The sequence below is a fragment of the Microcaecilia unicolor genome, chromosome 1 (assembly GCF_901765095.1).
Source record: "Microcaecilia unicolor chromosome 1, aMicUni1.1, whole genome shotgun sequence".
NCBI classification, from domain to species: domain Eukaryota; kingdom Metazoa; phylum Chordata; class Amphibia; order Gymnophiona; family Siphonopidae; genus Microcaecilia; species Microcaecilia unicolor.
In genome coordinates, this window is record NC_044031.1 from 541,913,116 (window position 1) to 541,934,892 (window position 21,777).

Consider the following 21,777-nt stretch of genomic DNA (forward strand, 5'->3'; position numbering starts at 1 on the left):
AAAGCCGATTTTGGCCGACTCCAATTGCTTTCCATCACGGAGCCGGCCAAACTTCAAGGGGGCGTTTCGGTAGGGTAGCGAAGGCAGGACGGGGGCGTGCTTTGAGATTGCTGGCTTCGCCTGATAATGGAAAAAAGAAGGGCGCCCCTGGAGAGAATTTGATCCACTTTATTTGGTCCCTTTTTTTCATGTCCAAGTCCCAAAAAAGTGCCCGAACTGACCAGATGACCACCAGGGAATCGGGGATCACCTCCCGTTACTCCCACAGTGGTCACTAACCCCCTCCCACCCAAAAAAATAACTTTAAAAACTTTTTTTGCCAGCCTCAAATGTCATACTCGGGTCCATCGCAGCAGTATACAGGTCATAAGTACATAAGTAGTGCCATACTGGGAAAGACCAAAGGTCCATCTAGCCCAGCATCCTGTCACCGACAGTGGCCAATCCAGGTCAAGGGCACCTGGCACGCTCCCCAAACGTAAAAACATTCCAGACAAGTTATACCTAAAAATGCGGAATTTTTCCAAGTCCATTTAATAGCGGTCTATGGACTTGTGAGGCAAGGTCCCTGGAGCAGTTTTAGTGGGTGCAGTGGACTTCAGGGCAGTCAGACCCAGGCCCATCCCCCCCACCTGTTACACTTGTGGTGGAAAATGGGAGCCCTTCAAAACCCACCCAAAACCCACTGTACCCACATGTAGGTGCCCCCCTTCACCCCTTAGGGCTATGGTAGTGGTGTATAGTTGTGGAGAGTGGGTTTTCGGGGGCTCAGCACCCAAGGTAAGGGAGCTATTTTTTTTTTTTTTTTTAGAAGTGCCCCCTAGGGTGCCCGGTTGATGTCCTGGCACGTCAGGGGGACCAGTGCACTACAAATGCTGGCTCCTCCCATGACCAAATGCCTTGGATTTGGCCAGGTTTGAGATCGCCGGCCTCAGTTTCCATTATCGGCGAAAACCGAGGCCGACCATCTCAAACCCGGACATCTCTGACATTTGGGGGGCCCCAACCGTATTATCGAAACGAAAGATGGACGCCCATCTCGGATTTTTTAGACCCCAAAAATGGCATTTTGGTAAATGTCGCGCGCTCATGGACTGACAACCTTTCAGAAAAGGGGGTCTAGATCTGCAACTACTGCAGTTAGAAACCTCAAATTTTGGGAAACTTCGTTTAACACCTGACTCGCGCAACAGATAAAATTTGAACAAAATTGGAGACATGATGGTGGGAAGGTTTAGACAACTTGGCATGGAATGACCCTATTGTCTATGTCCCAGTTACACTTACTGTACAGAGCTTGGGTGAATTTCTTCAAAACTGTGGCAAATAAACTAATACAAATACATTTAAAAAATATCTCACCTCTGTCGCATACAGAAAATACAACCAAAACCCTCAAATGCAAAATAAATGACAGCAAGCTAGAAAGGTAAATTGCAAATAAAACCATGAACTGCAAAACCAAAGATACCAAACTAAGGAGCCCTTTTACTAGAGGCCATTAAGCTCTAACACACACTTAACGTGCAAAAAAACAGTCTACCACAAAACACATTAAAGTGTTTTGCGGTGTTTTGCCCATTAATGCGCACTAAATCGCAAATTCGGTTTTGAAATTACTTTTGGAGCAGGTGAGGCATAGGCAGAGAATGGGTATGGAAGTGTTAACCAGCTAGCATGTTCAGATTACTGTGCTCACTGCCTCCACTGCATGCAGATCTATCTCAAGAATATTCATTGTGGGTATCCTCAAAACCTGACTGGCTGGAGTGCCTCGAGGACCAGGTTTGGGAACCACTGCACTAACTGGCTAATGCAGGAGCAGTTAGCGCCTCCTTAATAGGAGGCAGTAGGTGCTCCTGCATAACTTTTTCCCCCAGTAGCATGCTAATGACTAAGGGGTCCTTTTACTAAGCCATGCTAAAAAGTGGCCGCCGCCGCTGCTGTCAGCACGTGAGTTTATCACATACTGTGGTCATTTATAGCAAATGTGGCCATTTTATTGCCACGCTAAATCCCCCATTAATGGCCACACGTTAATTTCCCAATTAACATGTGACCATTACCGCCATCTATTTACTTGGCAGTAAGGGTTTCCACACTGCTCCTGCAGTAATCGGCAGCATGCAGCAATTTGCCCGTGCTATATGATTAGAACAGAGCACACCTACTCTCCGCCTATGGGCACGCTGTATTGCTTCGGTATTGCAGCCTGCTCACTTGATCACCACAGACTGCTCAAAGACTAAAATACTACAGATTCTTTTAGATTCGTATTGGGTAAATGAAACTCTTTATTTGCACTTTAATTGGAGAGTGTATAAGCCATTATTGTTCCAACTACACAATGATTAAGAAATACACACACTAAGAGCAGTGAATAATGGAAAGAGGTGGTGGTCTTGCCATTATTCACCACTCTTATCTTCAAGTTATTTCCTGCTCAGAACTTACATCCGCGTCGCTTGAAATTGTATCAGTTGATGTTCACCACCCATCACATCGTGTGCATCTAAACTGTGTACTATTTTATAGACCACCAATTAATTGGATTAATAGCCATGTTGAGCTTTTGGATTTTATCTCTAACATCTGTATGTCCAACTCGAACATCCTCATATTGGGAGACCTCAACCTCCACCTAGACAATCTAAACTCGCCGGATACAATCCAATTTCTAGATTTCCTCTGTCTATGGGACCTAATCTGCCCTTCCGTTTGCCCAACTCATACTAAAGGTCACACATTAGATCTCCTCTCATTTAAATTCCAAGCTGACTCCAATTTTCATTTATCTAATATCGGATGGCTTGAGACGCCCTGGTCTGGCCATTTCAAATTACAATTCACATTGAGCTGGCCAAACGCAGGTCCTCTCCAGCCTGGTAAAGTCACCACGTATTTCTCAAGAGGTATAATCGACCCGGAACAATTCTGGAAATGTTTATATAACACTAATTGGGCCGAACATGCAGACTCTCCCCACTTTCTCAAGACTTGGGACGACAAATGCAAGGAGGTGCTTAACCAAATTGCACCAATGCATCTCAAGGCTTCTTACAATTGCAGCTCTACTCCTTGGTTCTCTGCTGAACTAAAAAGCTTAAAATCCAAGACAAGGAGGCTTGAGAGAGCCTGGCATAAACGGAAAACTGATTCGGCGCTCAAAGCCTGGAAAAGAGTCTCTGAACATACAAGTACGCAATCAAGCAAGCAAAACGTTCATACTTCTCTAAGAAATTGAAGTCTGTTGGAAAGGACCCCAGAAAACTGAACCAACTCCTTGCCTCCTTCCTAGACACTAGCAAGAAGGAAGCCTTTAGCGGAGACCTCCCTCCAGCCGACCAGCTCGCAACCTACTTCAATGATAAAATTTTAACTCTAAGGTCTACTTCAGTAAGTTGTCTATCTGCCGTGGATGACTTCCTTAGCTCATTAGTTCCATTTGCTGACCATTGCCCGGCCGACCGCATTTGGACAACCTTTAGTGATGTTCCGGTTGATACAGTATCCAAAGCACTGCGTAAGTTCTCTAGCAAATACTGTGGCCTGGATGTTTGTCCCAACCATTTGCTAAAAACTGGACCACACTGCTTTGTAGTTGACCTGACAACCCACCTCAATAATCTACTATCGAAGGGTTTGTTCCCACCGGACCATGGACGCATACTTCTCACGCCCATCCGCAAAAACCTTAAGGTCAAACCTGATGTAATCACAAATTACCGCCCCGTAGCTTCAATACCACTGTTGGTCAAGGTCATGGAGAGTATAGTCAACACTCAACTGAATGAATTCCTGACAAAGTTTGATATCCTACACCATTCGCAGTCTGGATTCTGCGCCCAGTACAGTACCGAAACAGTGCTGGTTACTCTCCTGTCAAACTTCAAACGTGAGATATCGGTTTGGAAAAAAATTATTTTACTGCAGTTTGACCTGTCAAGTGCTTTTGATATGGTAGATCACAAACTCCTTCTACACCTACTTGATACGTTTGGTGTGAGCGGTTTTGTTTTGCACTGGATTAAGGGCTTCCTGTCGTCTAGAGCTTACCAGGTCAAAGTGAAATCAACCGTTTCCGCTCCCTGGAGAGCCTCCTGTGGGGTGCCTCAAGGCTCACCCCTATTACCTACATTGTTCAATATCATGCTGATCCCACTTGCTACTGCCCCATGCAACCTTGGTCTGAATCCGTACATTTATGCTGACGATGTCACCATTTACATTCCTTTTTGTAACACAGTAGCTGAAATCTCAGATCTGATTGCTGCCAGCTTTTCTACAATGGAACATTGGGCGAAGGTGTTTCAGTTCAAACTAAATAAGGATAAAACTCGGTGCCTTATTCTCCACTCCTTACTACACACTCCCAACAGATACCTTCATCATAAAAGACTACGTTCTCCCTATTTCTAGCAGTCTGAAGCTCCTTGGGGTGAACTTGGACAAGCATTTGAATCTGGACGATCATGTACGAGTTGTCACTAAAAAAATGTTCAATGCAATGTGGAGGCTTCGGCAGATTAGATATTGCCTAACTAGAGAACTGTTTTGCACCCTTGTTCATTGGTTAGTGCTATCTCACCTAGATTACTGCAGCGGGATCTATGTAGGTTGCCATGAATATCTTTTGAAAAAATTCCAGACTGCACAAAACACTGCAGCGAGACTAATCCTGGGAAAATCACGTTTTGAGCATGCTCAACCTCTGCGTTTTCTTCTCCACTGGTTGCCCGTGAGGGAACGTATCTCTTTCAAAATTTGCTCTCTAACTCATAAAATCATTTACGGGCAAGCTCTGGAGTACATGCTTCGCCTTATTGACCTCCCACCCAGAAACGCAATAGCCACCTCGCGTTTGTATCTCAACCTGCACTTCCCAAATTGTAAAGGCGTCAAATATAAGTCGATCTTCACTTCGTCTTTCTACTACTCCAGTGCCAAGAATTGGAATGTTTTGCCAAAATACTTAAAACTACAAATGGATCACCAGCTGTTCAAGAGGCTGCTGAAAAGTCACCTATTTGGACTGGCCTACTCCCCCTATACTCCCACCGATTAATAGTCCCACTTACTTATCCCTGATACTGGTATGCCCCCTTCCCCACCTAATTGTCTCCTACTATATCTCTTACTGTATTGTTATTTTACTTAATCCTATGTAAGACACATTGTGCCTGCATGTGTGGGCAAATGTGGTTCATTAATCTCATCCCATGGCTTTTCCTACCATCTCTATGCTGATGACTCCCAAATCTACCTTTCTACCCCTGATATCTCACCTTGCATCCAAACCAAAGTTTCAGTGTGCTTGTCTGACATTGCTGCCTGGATGTCTCAACGCCACCTGAAATTAAATATGACCAAAACCGAGCTTCTCATTTTCCCCCCCAAACCTACCTCCCCGCTCCCCCCATTTTCTATTTCTGTTGATGGCTCTCTCATTCTCCCTGTCTCCTCAGCTCGAAACCTTGGGGTCATCTTTGACTCTTCTCTCTCCTTCTCTGATCATATCCAGCAGATTGCCAAGACCTGTCGTTTCTTTCTTTACAACATCCGTAAAATCCACCCCTTTCTTTCCGAGCACACTACCAAAACCCTCATCCACACCCTTGTCACCTCTCGTTTAGACTACTGCAATCTGCTTCTTGCTGGCCTCCCACTTAGTCACCACTCCCCTCTCCAGTCGGTTTAAAACTCTGCTGCCCGTCTCGTCTTCCGCCAGGGTCGCTTTACTCATACTACCCCTCTCCTCAAGACCCTTCACTGGCTCCCTATCCGTTTTCGCATCCTGTTCAAACTTCTTCTACTAACCTATAAATGTACTCACTCTGCTGCTCCCCAGTATCTCTCCACACTCGTCCTTCCCTACACCCCTTCCCGTGCACTCCGTTCCACGGATAAATCCTTCTTATCTGTTCCCTTCTGCACTACTGCCAACTCCAGACTTCGCGCCTTCTGTCTCGCTGCACCCTACGCCTGGAATAAACTTCCTGAGCCCCTACGTCTTGCCCCATCCTTGGCCACCTTTAAATCTAGACTGAAAGCCCACCTCTTTAACATTGCTTTTGACTCGTAACCATTCGCCTCCACCTACCCTCCTCTCTTCCTTCCCGTTCACATTAATTGATTTGATTTGCTTACTTTATTTATTTTTTTGTCTATTAGATTGTAAGCTCTTTAAGCAGGGACTGTCTTTCTTCTATGTTTGTGCAGCGCTGCATACGCCTTGTAGCGCTATAGAAATGCTAAATAGTAGTAGTAGTAGAAATGTACTATAAATAAATAATCGAGTACATTACTAAAGGAAGGCTATAGAAAAGTAAAATAAGAAAGATATATATATACATACATACATCATCACTGGTCAGGAATTACATCATTCAGGCCCTTATCTCATCAGCTGGGGGGCCCGTTGCAGCGAAAGTTTGCACCCTGATCCACAAAATCATTTACGGTGAAGCCCCGGTCTATATGTCAGACCTCATAGACTTGCCAACTAGGAACACAAAAAAATCATCACGCACATTCTTGAATCTCCACTACCCCAGCTGCAAAGGACTGAAATATAAATCCACATATGCATCCGGCTTCTCCTATATAAGCACGCAACTGTGGAATGCACTACCAATGGCCATAAAAACAATGCACGACCTAGCAATCTTCCGAAAACTACTGAAAACCAACCTGTTCAAAAAGGCATACCATAATGATCCATCCTAAATACTAGACAACTAGACTCTACATGAACTAGAGCAAACCGAAAACTGCACACTAGACCGATAATCTACGAGCTACTAATGAAATTTAAGCAATACGTACCACCACTTTATTTCATATACTGGAAATGAACTTTCTATAGTTGATTGTCTAACTTATTTTATAATTCACTGTATCTTTTAGGAACTTCAATGCAATACCACTGTGTATTCTACTTTACCACTTATGTACCTAAATGCAATACCACTTGTATTTCTCTATCCGGAAATGGCGATCACCATTACGGTAGAATGTAAGCCACACTGAGCCTGCAAATTGGTGGGAAAATGCAACAAATAAATAAATATTACATCTGGGCTTAGCGTCACTAAAAGCCTATTCAAATCCAGGATACAGCACATCTGTACTACTACTACTACTACTATTTAGCATTTCTATAGCGCTACAAGGCATACGCAGCGCTGCACAAACACAGAAGAAAGACAGTCCCTGCTCAAAGAACTTACAATCTAATAGACAAAAAAAGTAAGCAAATCAAATCAATTAATGTGAACGGGAAGGAAGAGAGGAGGGTAGGTGGAGGCGAGTGGTTACGAGTCAAAAGCAATGTTAAAGAGGTGGGCTTTCAGTCTAGATTTAAAGGTGGCCAAGGATGGGGCAAGACGTAGGGGCTCAGGAAGTTTATTCCAGGCGTAGGGTGCAGCGAGACAGAAGACGCGAAGTCTGGAGTTGGCAGTAGTGGAGAAGGGAACAGATAAGAAGGATTTATCCATGGAGCGGAGTGCACGGGAAGGGGTGTAGGGAAGGACGAGTGTGGAGAGATACTGGGGAGCAGCAAAGTGAGTACATTTATAGGTTAGTAGAAAAAGTTTGAACAGGATGCGAAAACGGATAGGGAGCCAGTGAAGGGTCTTGAGGAGAGGGGTAGTATGAGTAAAGCGACCCTGCCGGAAGACAAGACGGGCAGCAGAGTTTTGAACCGACTGGAGAGGGGAGAGGTGACTAAGTGGGAGGCCAGCAAGAAGCAGATTGCAGTAGTCTAAACGAGAGGTGACAAGGGTGTGGATGAGGGTTTTGGTAGAGTGCTCGGAAAGAAAGGGGCGGATTTTACGGATGTTGTAAAGAAAGAAACGACAGGTCTTGGCAATCTGCTGGATATGATCAGAGAAGGAGAGAGAAGAGTCAAAGATGACCCCAAGGTTTCGAGCTGAGGAGACAGGGAGAATGAGAGAGCCATCAACAGAAATAGAAAATGGGGGGAGCGGGGAGGTGGGTTTGGGGGGGGAAATGAGAAGCTCGGTTTTGGTCATACTTAATTTCAGGTGGCGTTGAGACACCAGACAGCAATGTCAGACAAGCACGCGGAAACTTTGATTTGGATGCAAGGTGAGATATCAGGGGTAGAAAGCTAGATTTGGGAGTCATCAGCATAGAGATGGTAGGAAAAGCCATGGGATGAGATTAATGAACCAAGGGAAGAAGAGTAGATAGAAAAGAGGAGGGGACCAAGAACAGAACCCTGAGGTACGCCGACAGGCAGAGGGATAGAAGTAGAAAAGGATCCACCAGAGTGAACACTAAAGGTGCGGAGGGAGAGGTAGGAAGAGAACCAGGAAAGGACAGAGCCCTGGAATCCAAGTGAGGACAGGGTATCGAGAAGTATGTTGTGATCGACAGTGTCAAAAGCAGCGGAAAGATCAAGAAGAATGAGGATGGAATATTGACCTCTGGATTTAGCCAGTAATAGGTCATTGGAGACTTTAGTATGCGCAGTTTCGGTTGAGTGGAGAGGGCGAAAACCAGATTGTAGTGGGTCAAGAATAGCATGTGAGGAAAGAAAATCAAGGCAGCAGCGGTGAACAGCACGCTCAAGTAATTTGGAGAGAAAAGGAAGGACATCTGTCTGAGTTTGTATTTAACTCTAAACCCCATATTCACCTGTTTAATAGCTTGTTGTTTTAATCATTCCATTAAACGACCCCCCCCCCCCCCCCCCCCCCCCCCCAACAACAAAAAAAAAATCATATTTCTCCTATTTGCATGCCCTGGATACATTCTGAGTTCTACCCAGCAGGGACTGTCTCTTGCATATGTACAGTGCTGCGTACCTCTCTACAGAAATAAGTAATAATAAAATAATAGTAACAGTATGCTGACACCAGGTCAGAAGCATCTGACCAACATCAGAACCTGAGAACTGTCTTATTACATTTTATATACTCTATAATTTCATCTCACTGTTATTACCATTGCTGATTTTGTAAAAATAACTTTATGAATTATTTTGACAACATACATCAAATCTGTCATTATCAATTAAGTTATCCAAACGAGTTTGGTAGGTCTGATCTTAGATTTAATTAATAGGGATTCCAAATCCAAGCTCAAAGAGCCTCGTTAGGTCCTTCCCATAAAGAGCTTACAGTCTAAAGATGTACCTCACCGCGCTGTCTTTACCATCTAGGTAGGTACAAAGTTAGACTGCAAGACATCTGGCGACAAGACGTCTTAAGTTATTATTTAAAAATGCATAATCTAAAGCCAAAACTTCTAATTCAAATATTTCCTTATATCAGTGTTATCTCCTACAGTCAGATACCTTAGATTAACTTGACTCCTGCTGCTCCTGCATATATTTATTTCTAGCGCATTACTCTATCTCCTTCTTTCTCAGTTCTCTATTTCCGGTTCATCATTATTCAAGATTCCCGCCTTCCCAGCATTCCCTGGAGCGGAAAACACACGCTGAAAGGGGGGGTAACGGGACGGGATTACATATAAAATTAATCTCAGGATCGCGCGGGACGTGGAGTATTAATGGTTTCTGGTTCTGTGAAGAAGGTGGGGGATCCCTTGCCACCCTTTTGATGATAAGAACTTGAAAGCCTTCAATTTCCCTTACTCGAACGTTGTCGTTCGCTATGACGTCTCTCGCTACCAGCCCCGTCACCGTCATGCGGACCGGATGACGTTCTACGTAGCGTTGGCCCCGCCCCCGCCATGAGTGAGCCTTTAAAATAGGAAGAAAGCCTGGTGCCACTGCCTGGTGGTAGCAGGTTCAGGAGACAGGATAGATAATTACACCAGATGGGGGTTGTAGCTTTTGTTGCCTGTACGGTTATAGATTTAACCTGTTACCACTGGAGGGTAAATAGTACTATAGTAGTTATCAAGGCACCAGACCTTCCCTGTCCTCCTATTCGTTGTGACTTAGACTACAGGGTATAGTTCTTGATTATATTTAGTAAGTTCTGTGGTGCTGTCTATTGTTTTGGTGGAACGTGTTCTGCAGTGGTGCCTGTTAAGAAACAGTATCGCTGCCCAAGTACTAGCTTTTCAACAGAAATACCAATGAGTATGTGTTTTATAGTTAGCCAGTCATTAGTGTGTCCTTTTCTACGGTGTGTAAAATTACAGATGGGCATCTTATCAGCTAGTGCACGCTAATTATTATTGTGCGTTAAATCCATTCATGCACCATAACCTCTAAGTTATTTATTTGTTACATTTGTATCCCACATTTTCCCACCTATTTGCAGGTTCAATGTGGCTTACGTGGTACCGTAAAGGCGATCGCCAGTATTGGTATGAACAAATACAGAGTGATGTTATGGCAGAGTAGAGTTCATGTGTGACAGACATGAATTGTAAGGAGAAAGAGTTATGACTAGAAAGTCTTGATATCTTGAAAGTATAACCTTGGCACACAAGTACACACCTGAAGACTCTACTATTTTCTGACTGACTTACAACAACAATAGGGCATTTATGTACTGTCTGTACCAGAAACTGAAGATTGGTTCACAAAAGATTAAGAATTATAATCCAAAGATTAAAATAGAGCCGAGCCATGAACCCACTTTAAGGTATTTTAGGCGTACAACTTTTTTCTAAATCTAAGATAATTCGGTTCACAAATACTAGGTGACGAGTTCCACATCGATGGAATGGCAAAACTGAAAAGTTGTTTAGCAGAGGAATGCAGTCTTAATAAGGAAACTGAAGGTAACTCTAGCTTATTTAAGTGAGTTCTTAGAGTGAAAATCAGACGAGGAATTTTTTATTAGATTAGAAAGATAGAGGACAATTACTGTATAAAGGCACAAAATCTTAAAAGCTATTCTAGTAGCAACCAATGTAATCTGCACATCAAAGGAGAAACCCTATCATATTTTGTATTGATAAAAATTCACAGCTGTATTTTGCTATAGTAAGTAACAGTAGATATGACCTGAATGGTCCATCCAGTCTACCCAGCTGTCACATTATGAATTCATGATTTAAATTAACTATCAATGTGATGCAAAATACTTGGTCATGGTCTTTCTTTGGCATTTCTGGGACATAGACCATAGAAGTCCACCTGGCCCTGTCCTTACATTCCAGCTACTGGAGTTGCTGTCACAGCCCACTCTAGCCTATCTGTCTTGTCATTTATTGGACACAGACTGTAAAAGTCTGCCCAGTACTGTCCTCAGGTTCCAACCACTAAAGTTGCTGTTGAAGCCCTTTCCAGCCCATCCTAAACTGGATTACGGTATACAGAACACTTACTATACAAGTCTGCCCAGCACTGGCCCTAGGTCATCACAGCAGGAGTCACCATCTAAGGGTCACTTGACATATCCACACACATGTAGCTATGTAAGTTTAGGGGGGGGGGGGGGCTTATACTTCATTTTCTAATTGGAGATCCGCTGTTTATCCCAAGCCATTTTGAATTCGTTCACTGTTTTTGTCTGGACCACGCTATCTGTGAAAGAATTTGACATTACTCTTAAGTCTACTGCCCCGCAACTTCAATTTATGTCCTCTAGTTTGTTTCCCCTTTTTTGGAAAATATTTTTTCTATATTAATACCTTTCAAGTATTTAAATTATTGTATCATATCTCCCCTGTCCCTTTTTCCCTCTAGGGTATACATACTTAGGTCTTCCAGTCTCTTCTCGTATGTCTTTTGCCACAAATCCCATACCACTTTTGTTGCCTTCCTCTGGACTGCTTCTAGTCTTTTTACATCCATAGCAAGGTATAACATCCAAAAAAACACAATACTCCAAGTGGACCTCACCAACAGCTTGTACAGGGACATCAATACTTCCTTTCTTCTGCTGGTTATACCTCTCTTGATTCAGCCTTGCATCCTTCTGGCTACTGCCACCACCTTGTTGCACTGTTTTGTTACTTTAAGGTATTTGGACACCATAACTTCCCAGGTTTCACCTCCTAGGACATACGGCTCCCTTGGATTCCTACTCCCCAAATGCATCACTCTGCACTTCTTTGCATTTAATTTTAACTGCCAAACACTGGATCATTCTTCTAACCTTTGCAGTCCCTTTTTCATGTTTTTCACTCCCTCTGGGGTGTCCACTCTATTACAAATTTTGGTATCATCTGCAAAAAGGCAAACCTTATCTTTTAACCCTTCAGCCATGTTGCTCACAAATAATGTTGAACAGAATCAGCCCCAGCACTAATCCTTGAGGCACTCCGCTACTCACGTTTCCGTCCTCTGAGGGAATTCTATTGACCACCACCCTCTGGCATCTGTCAACCAGTTTGTAATCCAGTGTACAGCTTGCATCCCCTCACCCAGCCCCTCTATAAAGTGACTTATTCTTCATAAGAGCCATGTATACATTTTTAGTTTTTATTTTGTATTGGGATAGCAGAACACTTTTTTTTTGTCTTGTACTGTAATAGCTTGCGGTAATGTGAGCTCGGGCAGGCCCAGAGCCCAGACAAAAAGGAACTACAGAGTTGGTTCAGGGGGAACAGAAAACAATAGTTTATTAAAAGTGCCAGGTATGAGGGTAAGTGTCCTGGGCCAGGGAGAAAAATTAGTCCTATGCAGTAAAATCCTTCTGTGGTCGTGGTCCTGGTCCTGCAGGCCATGGCATGCGCTGTGGTCTCTAGTCAACAATATTCGCCACCCTGCCTCTGGCTGGGTCAAGAATACAGTTCTTCCAGGTCTCAAGTTAAAACTTGGCTTACCTGGCTGTTGCAGTTGAAAAAGTTCACAGACATGGGATGGAGGCATACACAGTGGACCTTCACAGCTTTCCTCTGGGCTTCCTTAACCTAGCTGTGCCCTGAGCTTTTATACTTCTGGCTGCACCCCTCTGGTGTCGCTTCCTCCATGGGTGGGACTATGAGTCTTAAAGTGATTCTGACTCTGTGAGGGAGTGTCCTTAAGGGGAAGTGGGCATGTCCTGTAGACTTCCTCATATAGCTACAGTTAAGAATCCAAGTAAACCAAGAGGTAGTTGTGTGCATGGAATCCTACTGCACATCACATTATATTGATTGATGAGAATATCAAGACCTCCTGGGTGGAGCAGTACAGATGTGATGCGGGAGCTGGGTGTGGAGCTACAGCTACATTAAAAGCATAGTAAGATACAATTTTACTAGGCAATAAATGCAGAGCAGACCTGGCCCACTGAACTGTTTTGTCAGGAAGGATGTGGATGTGTTTGTCTTGCTTTTCTTATATGAATAATATTACCGACAAGAGGGCTAACCCTCAAATTTGCCAACTTGCAGCTTTTTGGATCTACTGCATCAGTCCATCAATATTTATCTATAGACAAATGGATTAAGCTTAAAAGTCCATGAACTTTGCAGATTTTTGCATGTGATTGAATGGGCTATCCCCACTAGCCGCATGGACAACTGGGGCAACCACCTCAGGTGTGAAAAATATTGTAGCCCATTTGTCCATAAGACCATCCATATGTATGATATAAGACTACACAAGCTTCTTGCTGGCCCAATGGGATCCTTTCTGGCACTATGTAAGCCACATTGAGCCTGCAAATAGGTTGGAAAATGTGGGATACAAATGTAACAAATAAATAAATAGGCATTTCTTTCTACCACTGGAGCTCATTTCCTTGAACTTGGGTTGCAGCTAAATAGCCTCTGCAGCTTAACTGCATAGAATCAAGAGTTTGAATCCCAGAAAATCTTATGAAATAACCCATTCCCCCCCCCCTCCCCACTGGCTCTTCCTGGGGCTTTAGGACCTGATTTGTCCAGGTGGAAGTGGGTGAGGAAGGTCTTCACATGGACATTGGTAGTGGCTCCCAACTATAGTTTTCTGGACCATTTCTCTTACTGTCTCTACCTTTTGAATACCTAGTTGTGAGGTCGGCCCTCCTCTGGTTCTTTGGGATGAACTGTTAACTGAAGGCCTTGCCAGATGTTAAATGGAGGTTCTGGAAAAGCAGTATTTATTTATTTCCAGTGCTTGATATATCACAAGGAGTCCATAAAGGCAACTATGCAGTTAACAATAAAAGAAGATAATTATGGAGGGGCGACGAGATCAAGGAGTAGAGGAATCAAAGGACTCAACAAACAGATGAGTTTTCAGTAGTGTTTTGAACTTTGAATAGCAGAGTTTGTGATGTGAGGGGGCAGAGAGTTCCAGAAGATTGGGCTAAGATAGCTAAAGCTATTCTCATGAGAAATAGTTAAACAGAAGGCAGGGAGGGACAGGACCGTAAATAGGTTAGCGGTGGAGGAATGGAGAGAATGTGTTGGGGCATAGGGAATAAGGAGAGAGTTGAGATATGCTGGAGCAGAAGGAAGATGCAATTTGAAGACCAGGCAGGGAGGGGAGTAATGTGGTCAAAGTGAGTGGAGTGAAGGCGTTTAACAGCAGTGAACTGGATGAGTTGAAGATGTTTGAGTGAGAAGAAAGAGAGATCAGAATATAAGTAACTGCAATAATTAATGTGAGAAGAATAGAAAGGAGAAACGTGGGGATAAGCAATGGGTTGAGTAACAAGCACAGGGGCTGAACATGATGTAGAGCAAAAAAGAGGACTGGACAACAGAATCAATCTGGGGTTTAAAGCTCAGCTTAGAGTCGAAAGTGACGCCCAAGATTTTGACGGTGTCACGGAAAGGGAGTAGATGGTCATCAACAGAAGGGCAGGGGGGTAAGGGTGAGTGAGGGCTGGGGAATATAATGGCTTCACTTTTGGATGTGTTCAGAAAAAGAGGATTAGCCTTGAGCTGGCTGAAAACATGGAGGCAGCCACTGAGAGTGAAAAGTAAGTTGCAGTGGTTGGAGACATTCAGATTCTCTGTCATATCAGTGTTACTGAAGGGAGTGCAGACTTGTTCCTGAATCAATGTGGGGAAGGGAGAGAGAGAGATTTTACTGGGAAAACAGGGGAAAAAGAAGTACCATGGAAAAGCTGAAAAGTGCATCCAGAGAGGTAACTTGAAAACCAAGAAAAGCACAGTGCCTCAGATACCCAGGAAGTGAAGGTGAGAGAGAAGAGCGATCGACTTATGTCGAAAGCGGATGAGGGATCCAGGGAGACAACAATGACAGAACGATAATGGTCAATGGAAGAGTGCATAATATTGTTAAGAGATGGGATTAACTAGTGATGTAATTAAATTTGCTGATGACACGTTATTCAGTCATTAAATTGCAGGAGGATTGTGAAAAATTACAAGAGGACCTTACAAGACCGGGAGACTGAGCGGCTACATGGCAGATGACATTTAATGTGAGCAAATGCAAAGTGATATATGTGGGAAAGAGGAACCCAAATTATAGCTACGTCATGCAAGGTTCCACGTTAGGAGTCACTGACCAGGAAAGGGATCTAGGTGTCGTCATTGATAAGTTTAAACCTTCTGCTCGGTGTGCTGCTGCACCTAAAAAAGCAAATAGAATGTTAGGTATTATTAGGAATGGAAAACAAAAATGAGGACATTATAATGCCTTTGTATCGCTCCATGGTGCGACTGCACCTCGAATGTTGTGTTCAATTGTGGTCGCTGCATCTCAAAAAAAGATATAGTGGAATTAGAAAAGATGCAGAAAAGGGTGACGAAAATGATAACGGGGTTGGGACGACTTCCCTATGAGGAAAGGCTAAAGCGGCTAGGGATCTTCAGCTTGTAGAAAATACGGCTGAGGGGAGATATGATAGAGGTCTATAAAATAATGAGTGGAGTTGAATGGGTAGATGTGAAGTGTCTGTTTACGCTTTCCAAAAATACTAGGACTAGGGGGCATGCAATGAAGCTACAATGTAGTAAATTTAAAACGAATCAGAGAATTTTCTTCACTCAACGTGTAATTAAACTCTGGAATTCATTGCCGGAGAATGTGATAAAGGCGGTTAGCTTAGCGGAGTTTTAAAAAGGTTTGGACGGCTTCCTAAAGGAAAAGTCCATAGACCATTATTAACTGGACTTTGGGAAAATCCACTATTTCTGGGATAAATAGTATAAAATGTTTTGTACTTTTTAGGATCTTGCCAGGTATTTGTGACCTGGATTGGCCACTGTTGGAAACAGGATGCTGCGCTTGATGGACCTTTGGTCTGTCCCAGTATGGCAGTACTTATGTAGCAAGCAGGAGGGTTGTGGTTGTGAAAAAATCCAGAGGGTATTGGTGTTTTTAAGGGAATGATGCCAACTGAAGGAGGACCATCTTTTCAAGAATTTTGGAGAAGGGAAGATTTTAAATAGGACAAAAGTTGGAGGCAGGAGCAGAGTCAACGTGGGGCTTCTTGAGGAGAGGTTGAACCAAGGTGTGTTTCCAGAGAAGGGCATGAGGCTGAGGGTGAGATTGGAGCAGAGGAAAAGCATAATGTGAGGAAAGAGAAAGGAGAAGATGACTGGCCAGGCTGATGACACAATGTTATTCAAAGTCGTTAAATTGCAGGAGGATTGTGAAAAATTTCAAGAGGACCTTACGAGACTGGGAGACTGGGCGTATAAATGGCAGATGATGATGTTTAATGTGAGCAAGTGAAAAGTGATGCATGTGGGAAAGAGGAACCCAAATTATAGCTACGTCATGCAAGGTTCCATGTTAGGAGTCACGGACTAAGAAAGGGATTTAGGTGTCGTCGTTGATGATACATTGAAATCTTCTGCTCAGTGTTCTGCAAATAGAATGTTAGGTATTATTAGGAAAGGAATGGAAAACAAAAATGAGGATGTTATAATGCCTTTGTATCGCACCATGGTGCAACCGCACCTCGAATATTGCGGAACTATTGTTAGTAATATGTAATTTATCTTTAAAATCAAGCGTTGTACCGGAAGATTGGAGGGTGGCCAATATAACGCCAATTTTATTTTTAAAAGGTTCAGAGGAGATCCAGGAAATTATAGACTGGTGAGCCTGACGTCGGCGCCGGGCAAAATGGTAGAGACTATTATAAAGAACAAAATTACAGAGCATATTCAAAAGCATGGATTAATTAGACAAAGCCAACATGGATTTAGTGAAGGGAAATCTTGCCTCACCAATCTATTACATTTCTTTGAAGAGGTGAACAACATATGGATAAAGGTGAGCCGGTTGGTATTGTGTATCTGGATTTTCAAAAGGCACTTGACAAAGTACCTCATGAAAGACTCTAGAGGAAATTGGAGAGTCATGGGATAAGAGGTAGTGTCCCATTGTGGATTAAAAACTGGTTAAAAGATAGACAACAGAGAGTAGGGTTAAATGGTCAGTATTCTCAATGGAGAAGGGTAGTTAGTGGGGTTCCCCAGGGGTCTGTGCTGGGACCGCTGCTTTTTAACATATTTATAAATGACCTAAGAGATGGGAGTAACTAGTGAGGTAATTACATTTGCTGATGACACAAAGTTGTTAAATCGCAAGAGGATTGGAAAAATTATAAGAGGACCTTAATGAGACTGGGCATCTAAATGGCAGATGGCGTTTAATGTGAGGAAGTACAAAGTGATTCATGTGGGAAAGAGGAACCTGAATTATAGCTACGTAATGCAACATTCCATGTTAGGAGTCACCAACCAGGAAAGGGATCTAGGCGTCATTGTCGGGCATTAGGATTGTTTGAAAAGAGTACGCAGCTAAATGTTTTAGCATTTAGGACTAACTTGTTGTGAAATGGCCAATCAGTAATTAGTTTTAGATGAAAATTGAGTTTCTGAATTAAATGACTGTCATTGTAGTCTACGGGATGGAGAACTGGATGTCGTCAGCACAGATGTAGTTAGTAAAGCCTAGAGATTGACTGAGTGTAAGGAGTGGAGCCAGAAAGCTGTTAAACAGCATTGCCAATAGTATAGAGCCCTGTGGACCAGAAGTGAGTGTAAATGTTGCCAACAGGTTATTGAAGGAAACCTGATTGAGCAGAGAGGTATGAATACATTTTCAGCTCAAGTCTCTTCTCATACATCTATACATCTTTTGGCACAAATCACACACCATTTTCCTCTGAACAGTTTCTAGCCTTATGGCCCTTGGGAGCCCTTTTACTAAAGGGGGGTAGGGCCACCGCCGTGTTGGTGCGTGATAGTAGTCCCAGCCTCTGCTGTGCGCCAACTCTAGCACTAGAAAATGCCTTTTTATTTTCTAGTGCCAGGGGTTTACCTGGCGGTAATCGCTGCCCAGTTACTGCCTGGGTAGCACGGGAGCCTTTACCGCCGCCTCATGGGTGGTGGTGAGGGCTTCCCTAGGAAATGGACACCCAGCAACTTAGTAAAAGGGACCCTTAGCGAGATACGGCCTTCAAAACTGAACCTAGTACTCTAAGGTGTGCCGAAAAATGGGCTGCGCTAGTGTAGGCGCGTGTTTTGGGCGCACACAGATCCATTTTCAGCACGCCTGTAAGAAGGCCTTTTTTTTTTAATGTTTAAAACTGCCAGCCATTGACTTAGTGGTAAGGTCTCACGCGTTAACAGTGCTGTAATCGTCTACGTGCGTAGAATGACAATTACTGCCTGGTTTCTGCCATGTGCCAGAAAATAAAAATGATTTTCTGGTGCGCGTAGCGGACACACATCAAAACTGAAGTTACTACAAAGGCCACACAGTAGCCAGGTGGTAACTCCAAATTGACGCGCATTGGGTGCACGTAGCTGCCTACGCAGCTTAGTAAAAGGGCCCCTAAGTAATTTAACAGTAGATACACCATTATTGGCCCCTTTGCAGTATATCAAGATGAATTAATAAATAAAAAGTGGGGCCTCACCAACGATGTATACAGGAGCAATATCACCTCCTTTCTTCTGCTAGTTTTACCTTTCTGTATTCAGATTAGTAGCCTTCTGGCTATGGCCTCTGCCTTGTCACATTTTGCCACCTTGAGATCCTCAGACACTTATTACCCCAATGTCTCTCTCCTGAACTGTGTTTATCAGTCTTTTACTTCCTATTTTGTTTACCAGCCTCGAACTGTTTCTCAAGATACTTTGGATGCATTAAGGCCCAGATGCACTAAACGTTTTTCATCGTTAAATGAGCCCTTAAGGAAGAATTTCCGATCCTTTCCATGCACTAAAGCCTATTTTTCGACGGTAGTAGCAGCTAACGAAAACGGAATGGAGATGAGCAATTAGTGTGAAAACCCCATTGAAACGACATGCACTAACCTTTTCCGATTGCCTTTACGCAGGAAAAAGGCAGGAAAACTAACGAGAGGTCTGGACCTCTCGTTAGGACAGCTCTGTGCCAGGAAAAAGTGTTAAGTGAAAAAATAAACAAACTTTGAGCCAATCCCAGCGCATTAGCAGAGCTAAAAGCGCTGTGATTGGTCCAAAGGACCTCAGAAAACACATAAAAAAATAAAAATAAAAAAGGATGGCGAGGGGGCAAGGGCACTCATCAGGAGCGTCCTGTACGGACGGCCTTGCCCCCCCCCCCCGCTGCTCCCCACTTTCCGCCGCTCCCCCCACCCCGAAAAAGCAAACTTCTAGAAGCCCCTGCCCCCCTCCCTTCCTCACTACTCTCTCACCTCAGCTCCGCCTCCCGACATCCTCCGTCCGTGCCCCGCCCCCTTTTGGGGTCGTCGCCGCCATTCCCCTCCTCCATCGGGCCCCCCTTCCTCTTACCGGGCCCGTGCAGCGCCTCTCTCCTCTGTCCGAAGGCGCTGCACGGGCAAGAAGAAAGCTGAATCAGCTGATGCCTGCCTTCGCCTAGCTTCGATAGAGCGTCTTTCTCCTCCTGGGCCCGCCCCTGTCTGACGTCAGTAACCTACGTAGGTTACTGACGTCAGACAGGGGCGGGCGCAGCAGGAGAAAGACGCGCCATCGCGAAGGCAGGCATCAGCTGATTCAGCTTTCTTCTTGCCCGTGCAGCGCCTTCGGACAGAGGAGAGAGGCGCTGCACGGGCCCGGTAAGAGGAAGGGGGGCCCGATGGAGGAGGGGAATGGCGGCGACGACCCCAAAAGGGGGCGGGGCACGGACGGAGGATGTCGGGAGGCGGAGCTTAGGTGAGAGAGTAGTGAGGAAGGGAGGGGGGCAGGGGCTTCTAGAAGTTTGCTTTTCGGGGTGGGGGGAGCGGCGGAAAGTGGGGAGCAGCGGGGGGGGGGCAAGGCCGTCCGTACAGGATGCTCCTGATGAGCGCCCTTGCCCCCTCCCGATCCTTTTTTTATTTTTATTTTGATTTGGGAGCCATGTGCTTGCGATTTGACTGTGTTTTGAACGTTTCTGGCATGCGCAGAGCAGCCAGCATAACGCTTGGCTGCTTTGCGCATGCTTTACGAGCCGATTACCGACGGGGATTGGTGCATCGTTCTTTCCAATACCGCACCAAACTTTTTGGGGCTGTGTTTTTGGAGCATGCTTCGTTATTTGAAATTCGGTAAAGGTTTTAACGTTTCTGATTTTTTTACGTTTGCTTGATGCATCTACCCCTAAGTCTATTAGTGACTGATTTTTCTCTCGGTCCCAGTGTTCTATCGAGTTTAAGTGATATACATCTTGATAATCATCACTCTCTCCATCAGAATGTGCTTTTATTGGCTTTCTAAATTACTTGAACTTTACCATTCCTTTGTGTGTGTCAATTCATATTTGCAGCTTCTTTCTGGACATTGTTGCCTCTAGGAATTGTGGGGTCATTATCTCCTCTTTTATCACTCCTTTGTCCTAGTCAGCCCACTATTTAATCTCTTTTGCTATCCAATTTTTTCTGCTTTGCAACATTTGTCAGCCCCTCATTTGACCAGAATTCTTTGTACTCAAAAGCAGTGTAATTGAGACAATTACTTCTCTTCACCTTCTGAGAAGAAGCTGTTAACTTGGTCCCCACATCTTCTCTATTCTTTGATGTTCTTGCACCTCAGGAATGCCCCACTCCTTGATTTGCAGAACCTTACAACAACAACCCAGAAAGAAAATACTCAGGCTAAGCATTTGTGGAGGAAAATGTTGTCTTCCATAGAAACATACAAAATGAAGACAAAGACCATATGGCCTATGCAGTCCATACCATCTACTGTACCTTCCTCTCCTTTAGAGATCTTATGTACTTGTACTACTACTACTACTAATACTATAGTGCTACTAGATGTAACGCAGTGCTGTACACAATATATGCAGGTACGTTTTTCTGTTCCTAGAGGGTTCACAGTTTTTGTACCTGGGGCAATGGAGGGTTAAGTGACTTGCCCAAGGTCACAAGGAGCTACAATGGGAATTGAACCCAGGTTGCCAGGATCAAAGCCTGCTGCACTAACCATTAGGCTACTCCTCCACCCAAAGGCTTTGCTACAAGCTTGTCCCAAGCTTTCTTAAATTCAGATACATTCTTCATCTCCACCGGGAAGCTGTTACACAAATTCACCACCCTTTCTGTGAAGTTTCTTAGGTTACTCCTGAGTCTGTCCCTTTCATCTTATGCCCCCTCATTCCAGAACTTCCTTTGAAATTGAAAGAGACTCACCTCCTATGCCTTTATGCCTCAATGGTATTTAAATATCTCTGTCATGTCTCCCTTTTCTTCCAAAGTATACATCTTTCTCTTTTAATTTAAATTTGTTCCCATACACTTTATGATGAACACTGCCCATTTTAGTAGCCACCCTCTGGACAGACTCCATCCTGTTTATATTTTTTTGAAGGCGCTGTCTCTGGAATTATTATACACAGTGCTCTACTCAATCTCACCAGAGACTTATAAAGAGACATTATTATTTCCTTTTTCCTGTTGGCCATTCCTCTTCCTATCCACCCAAGCACCCTACCTGTTTGGCCAATACGATCATCCCAAGTCCTCTTTTGTGTATAGAAGGACTTCACCCCCTAAACTG

At 44.0% G+C, this 21,777-nt stretch overlaps 1 protein-coding gene across 2 annotated transcripts in view; it reads right to left on the minus strand.

Moving 5' to 3' along the window:
* The window catches only part of RAD54B (RAD54 homolog B), a 270,430-nt gene extending 260,801 nt beyond the window's left edge, over positions 1-9,629 (minus strand). For both annotated transcript variants that reach the window (XM_030216676.1, XM_030216683.1), the window contains exon 1: positions 9,323-9,629. The gene's annotated coding sequence lies outside the window, so the exon portion shown is untranslated. The remainder of the gene's footprint in view (positions 1-9,322) is intronic.
* Between the last annotated feature and the right edge of the window lie 12,148 nt (positions 9,630-21,777).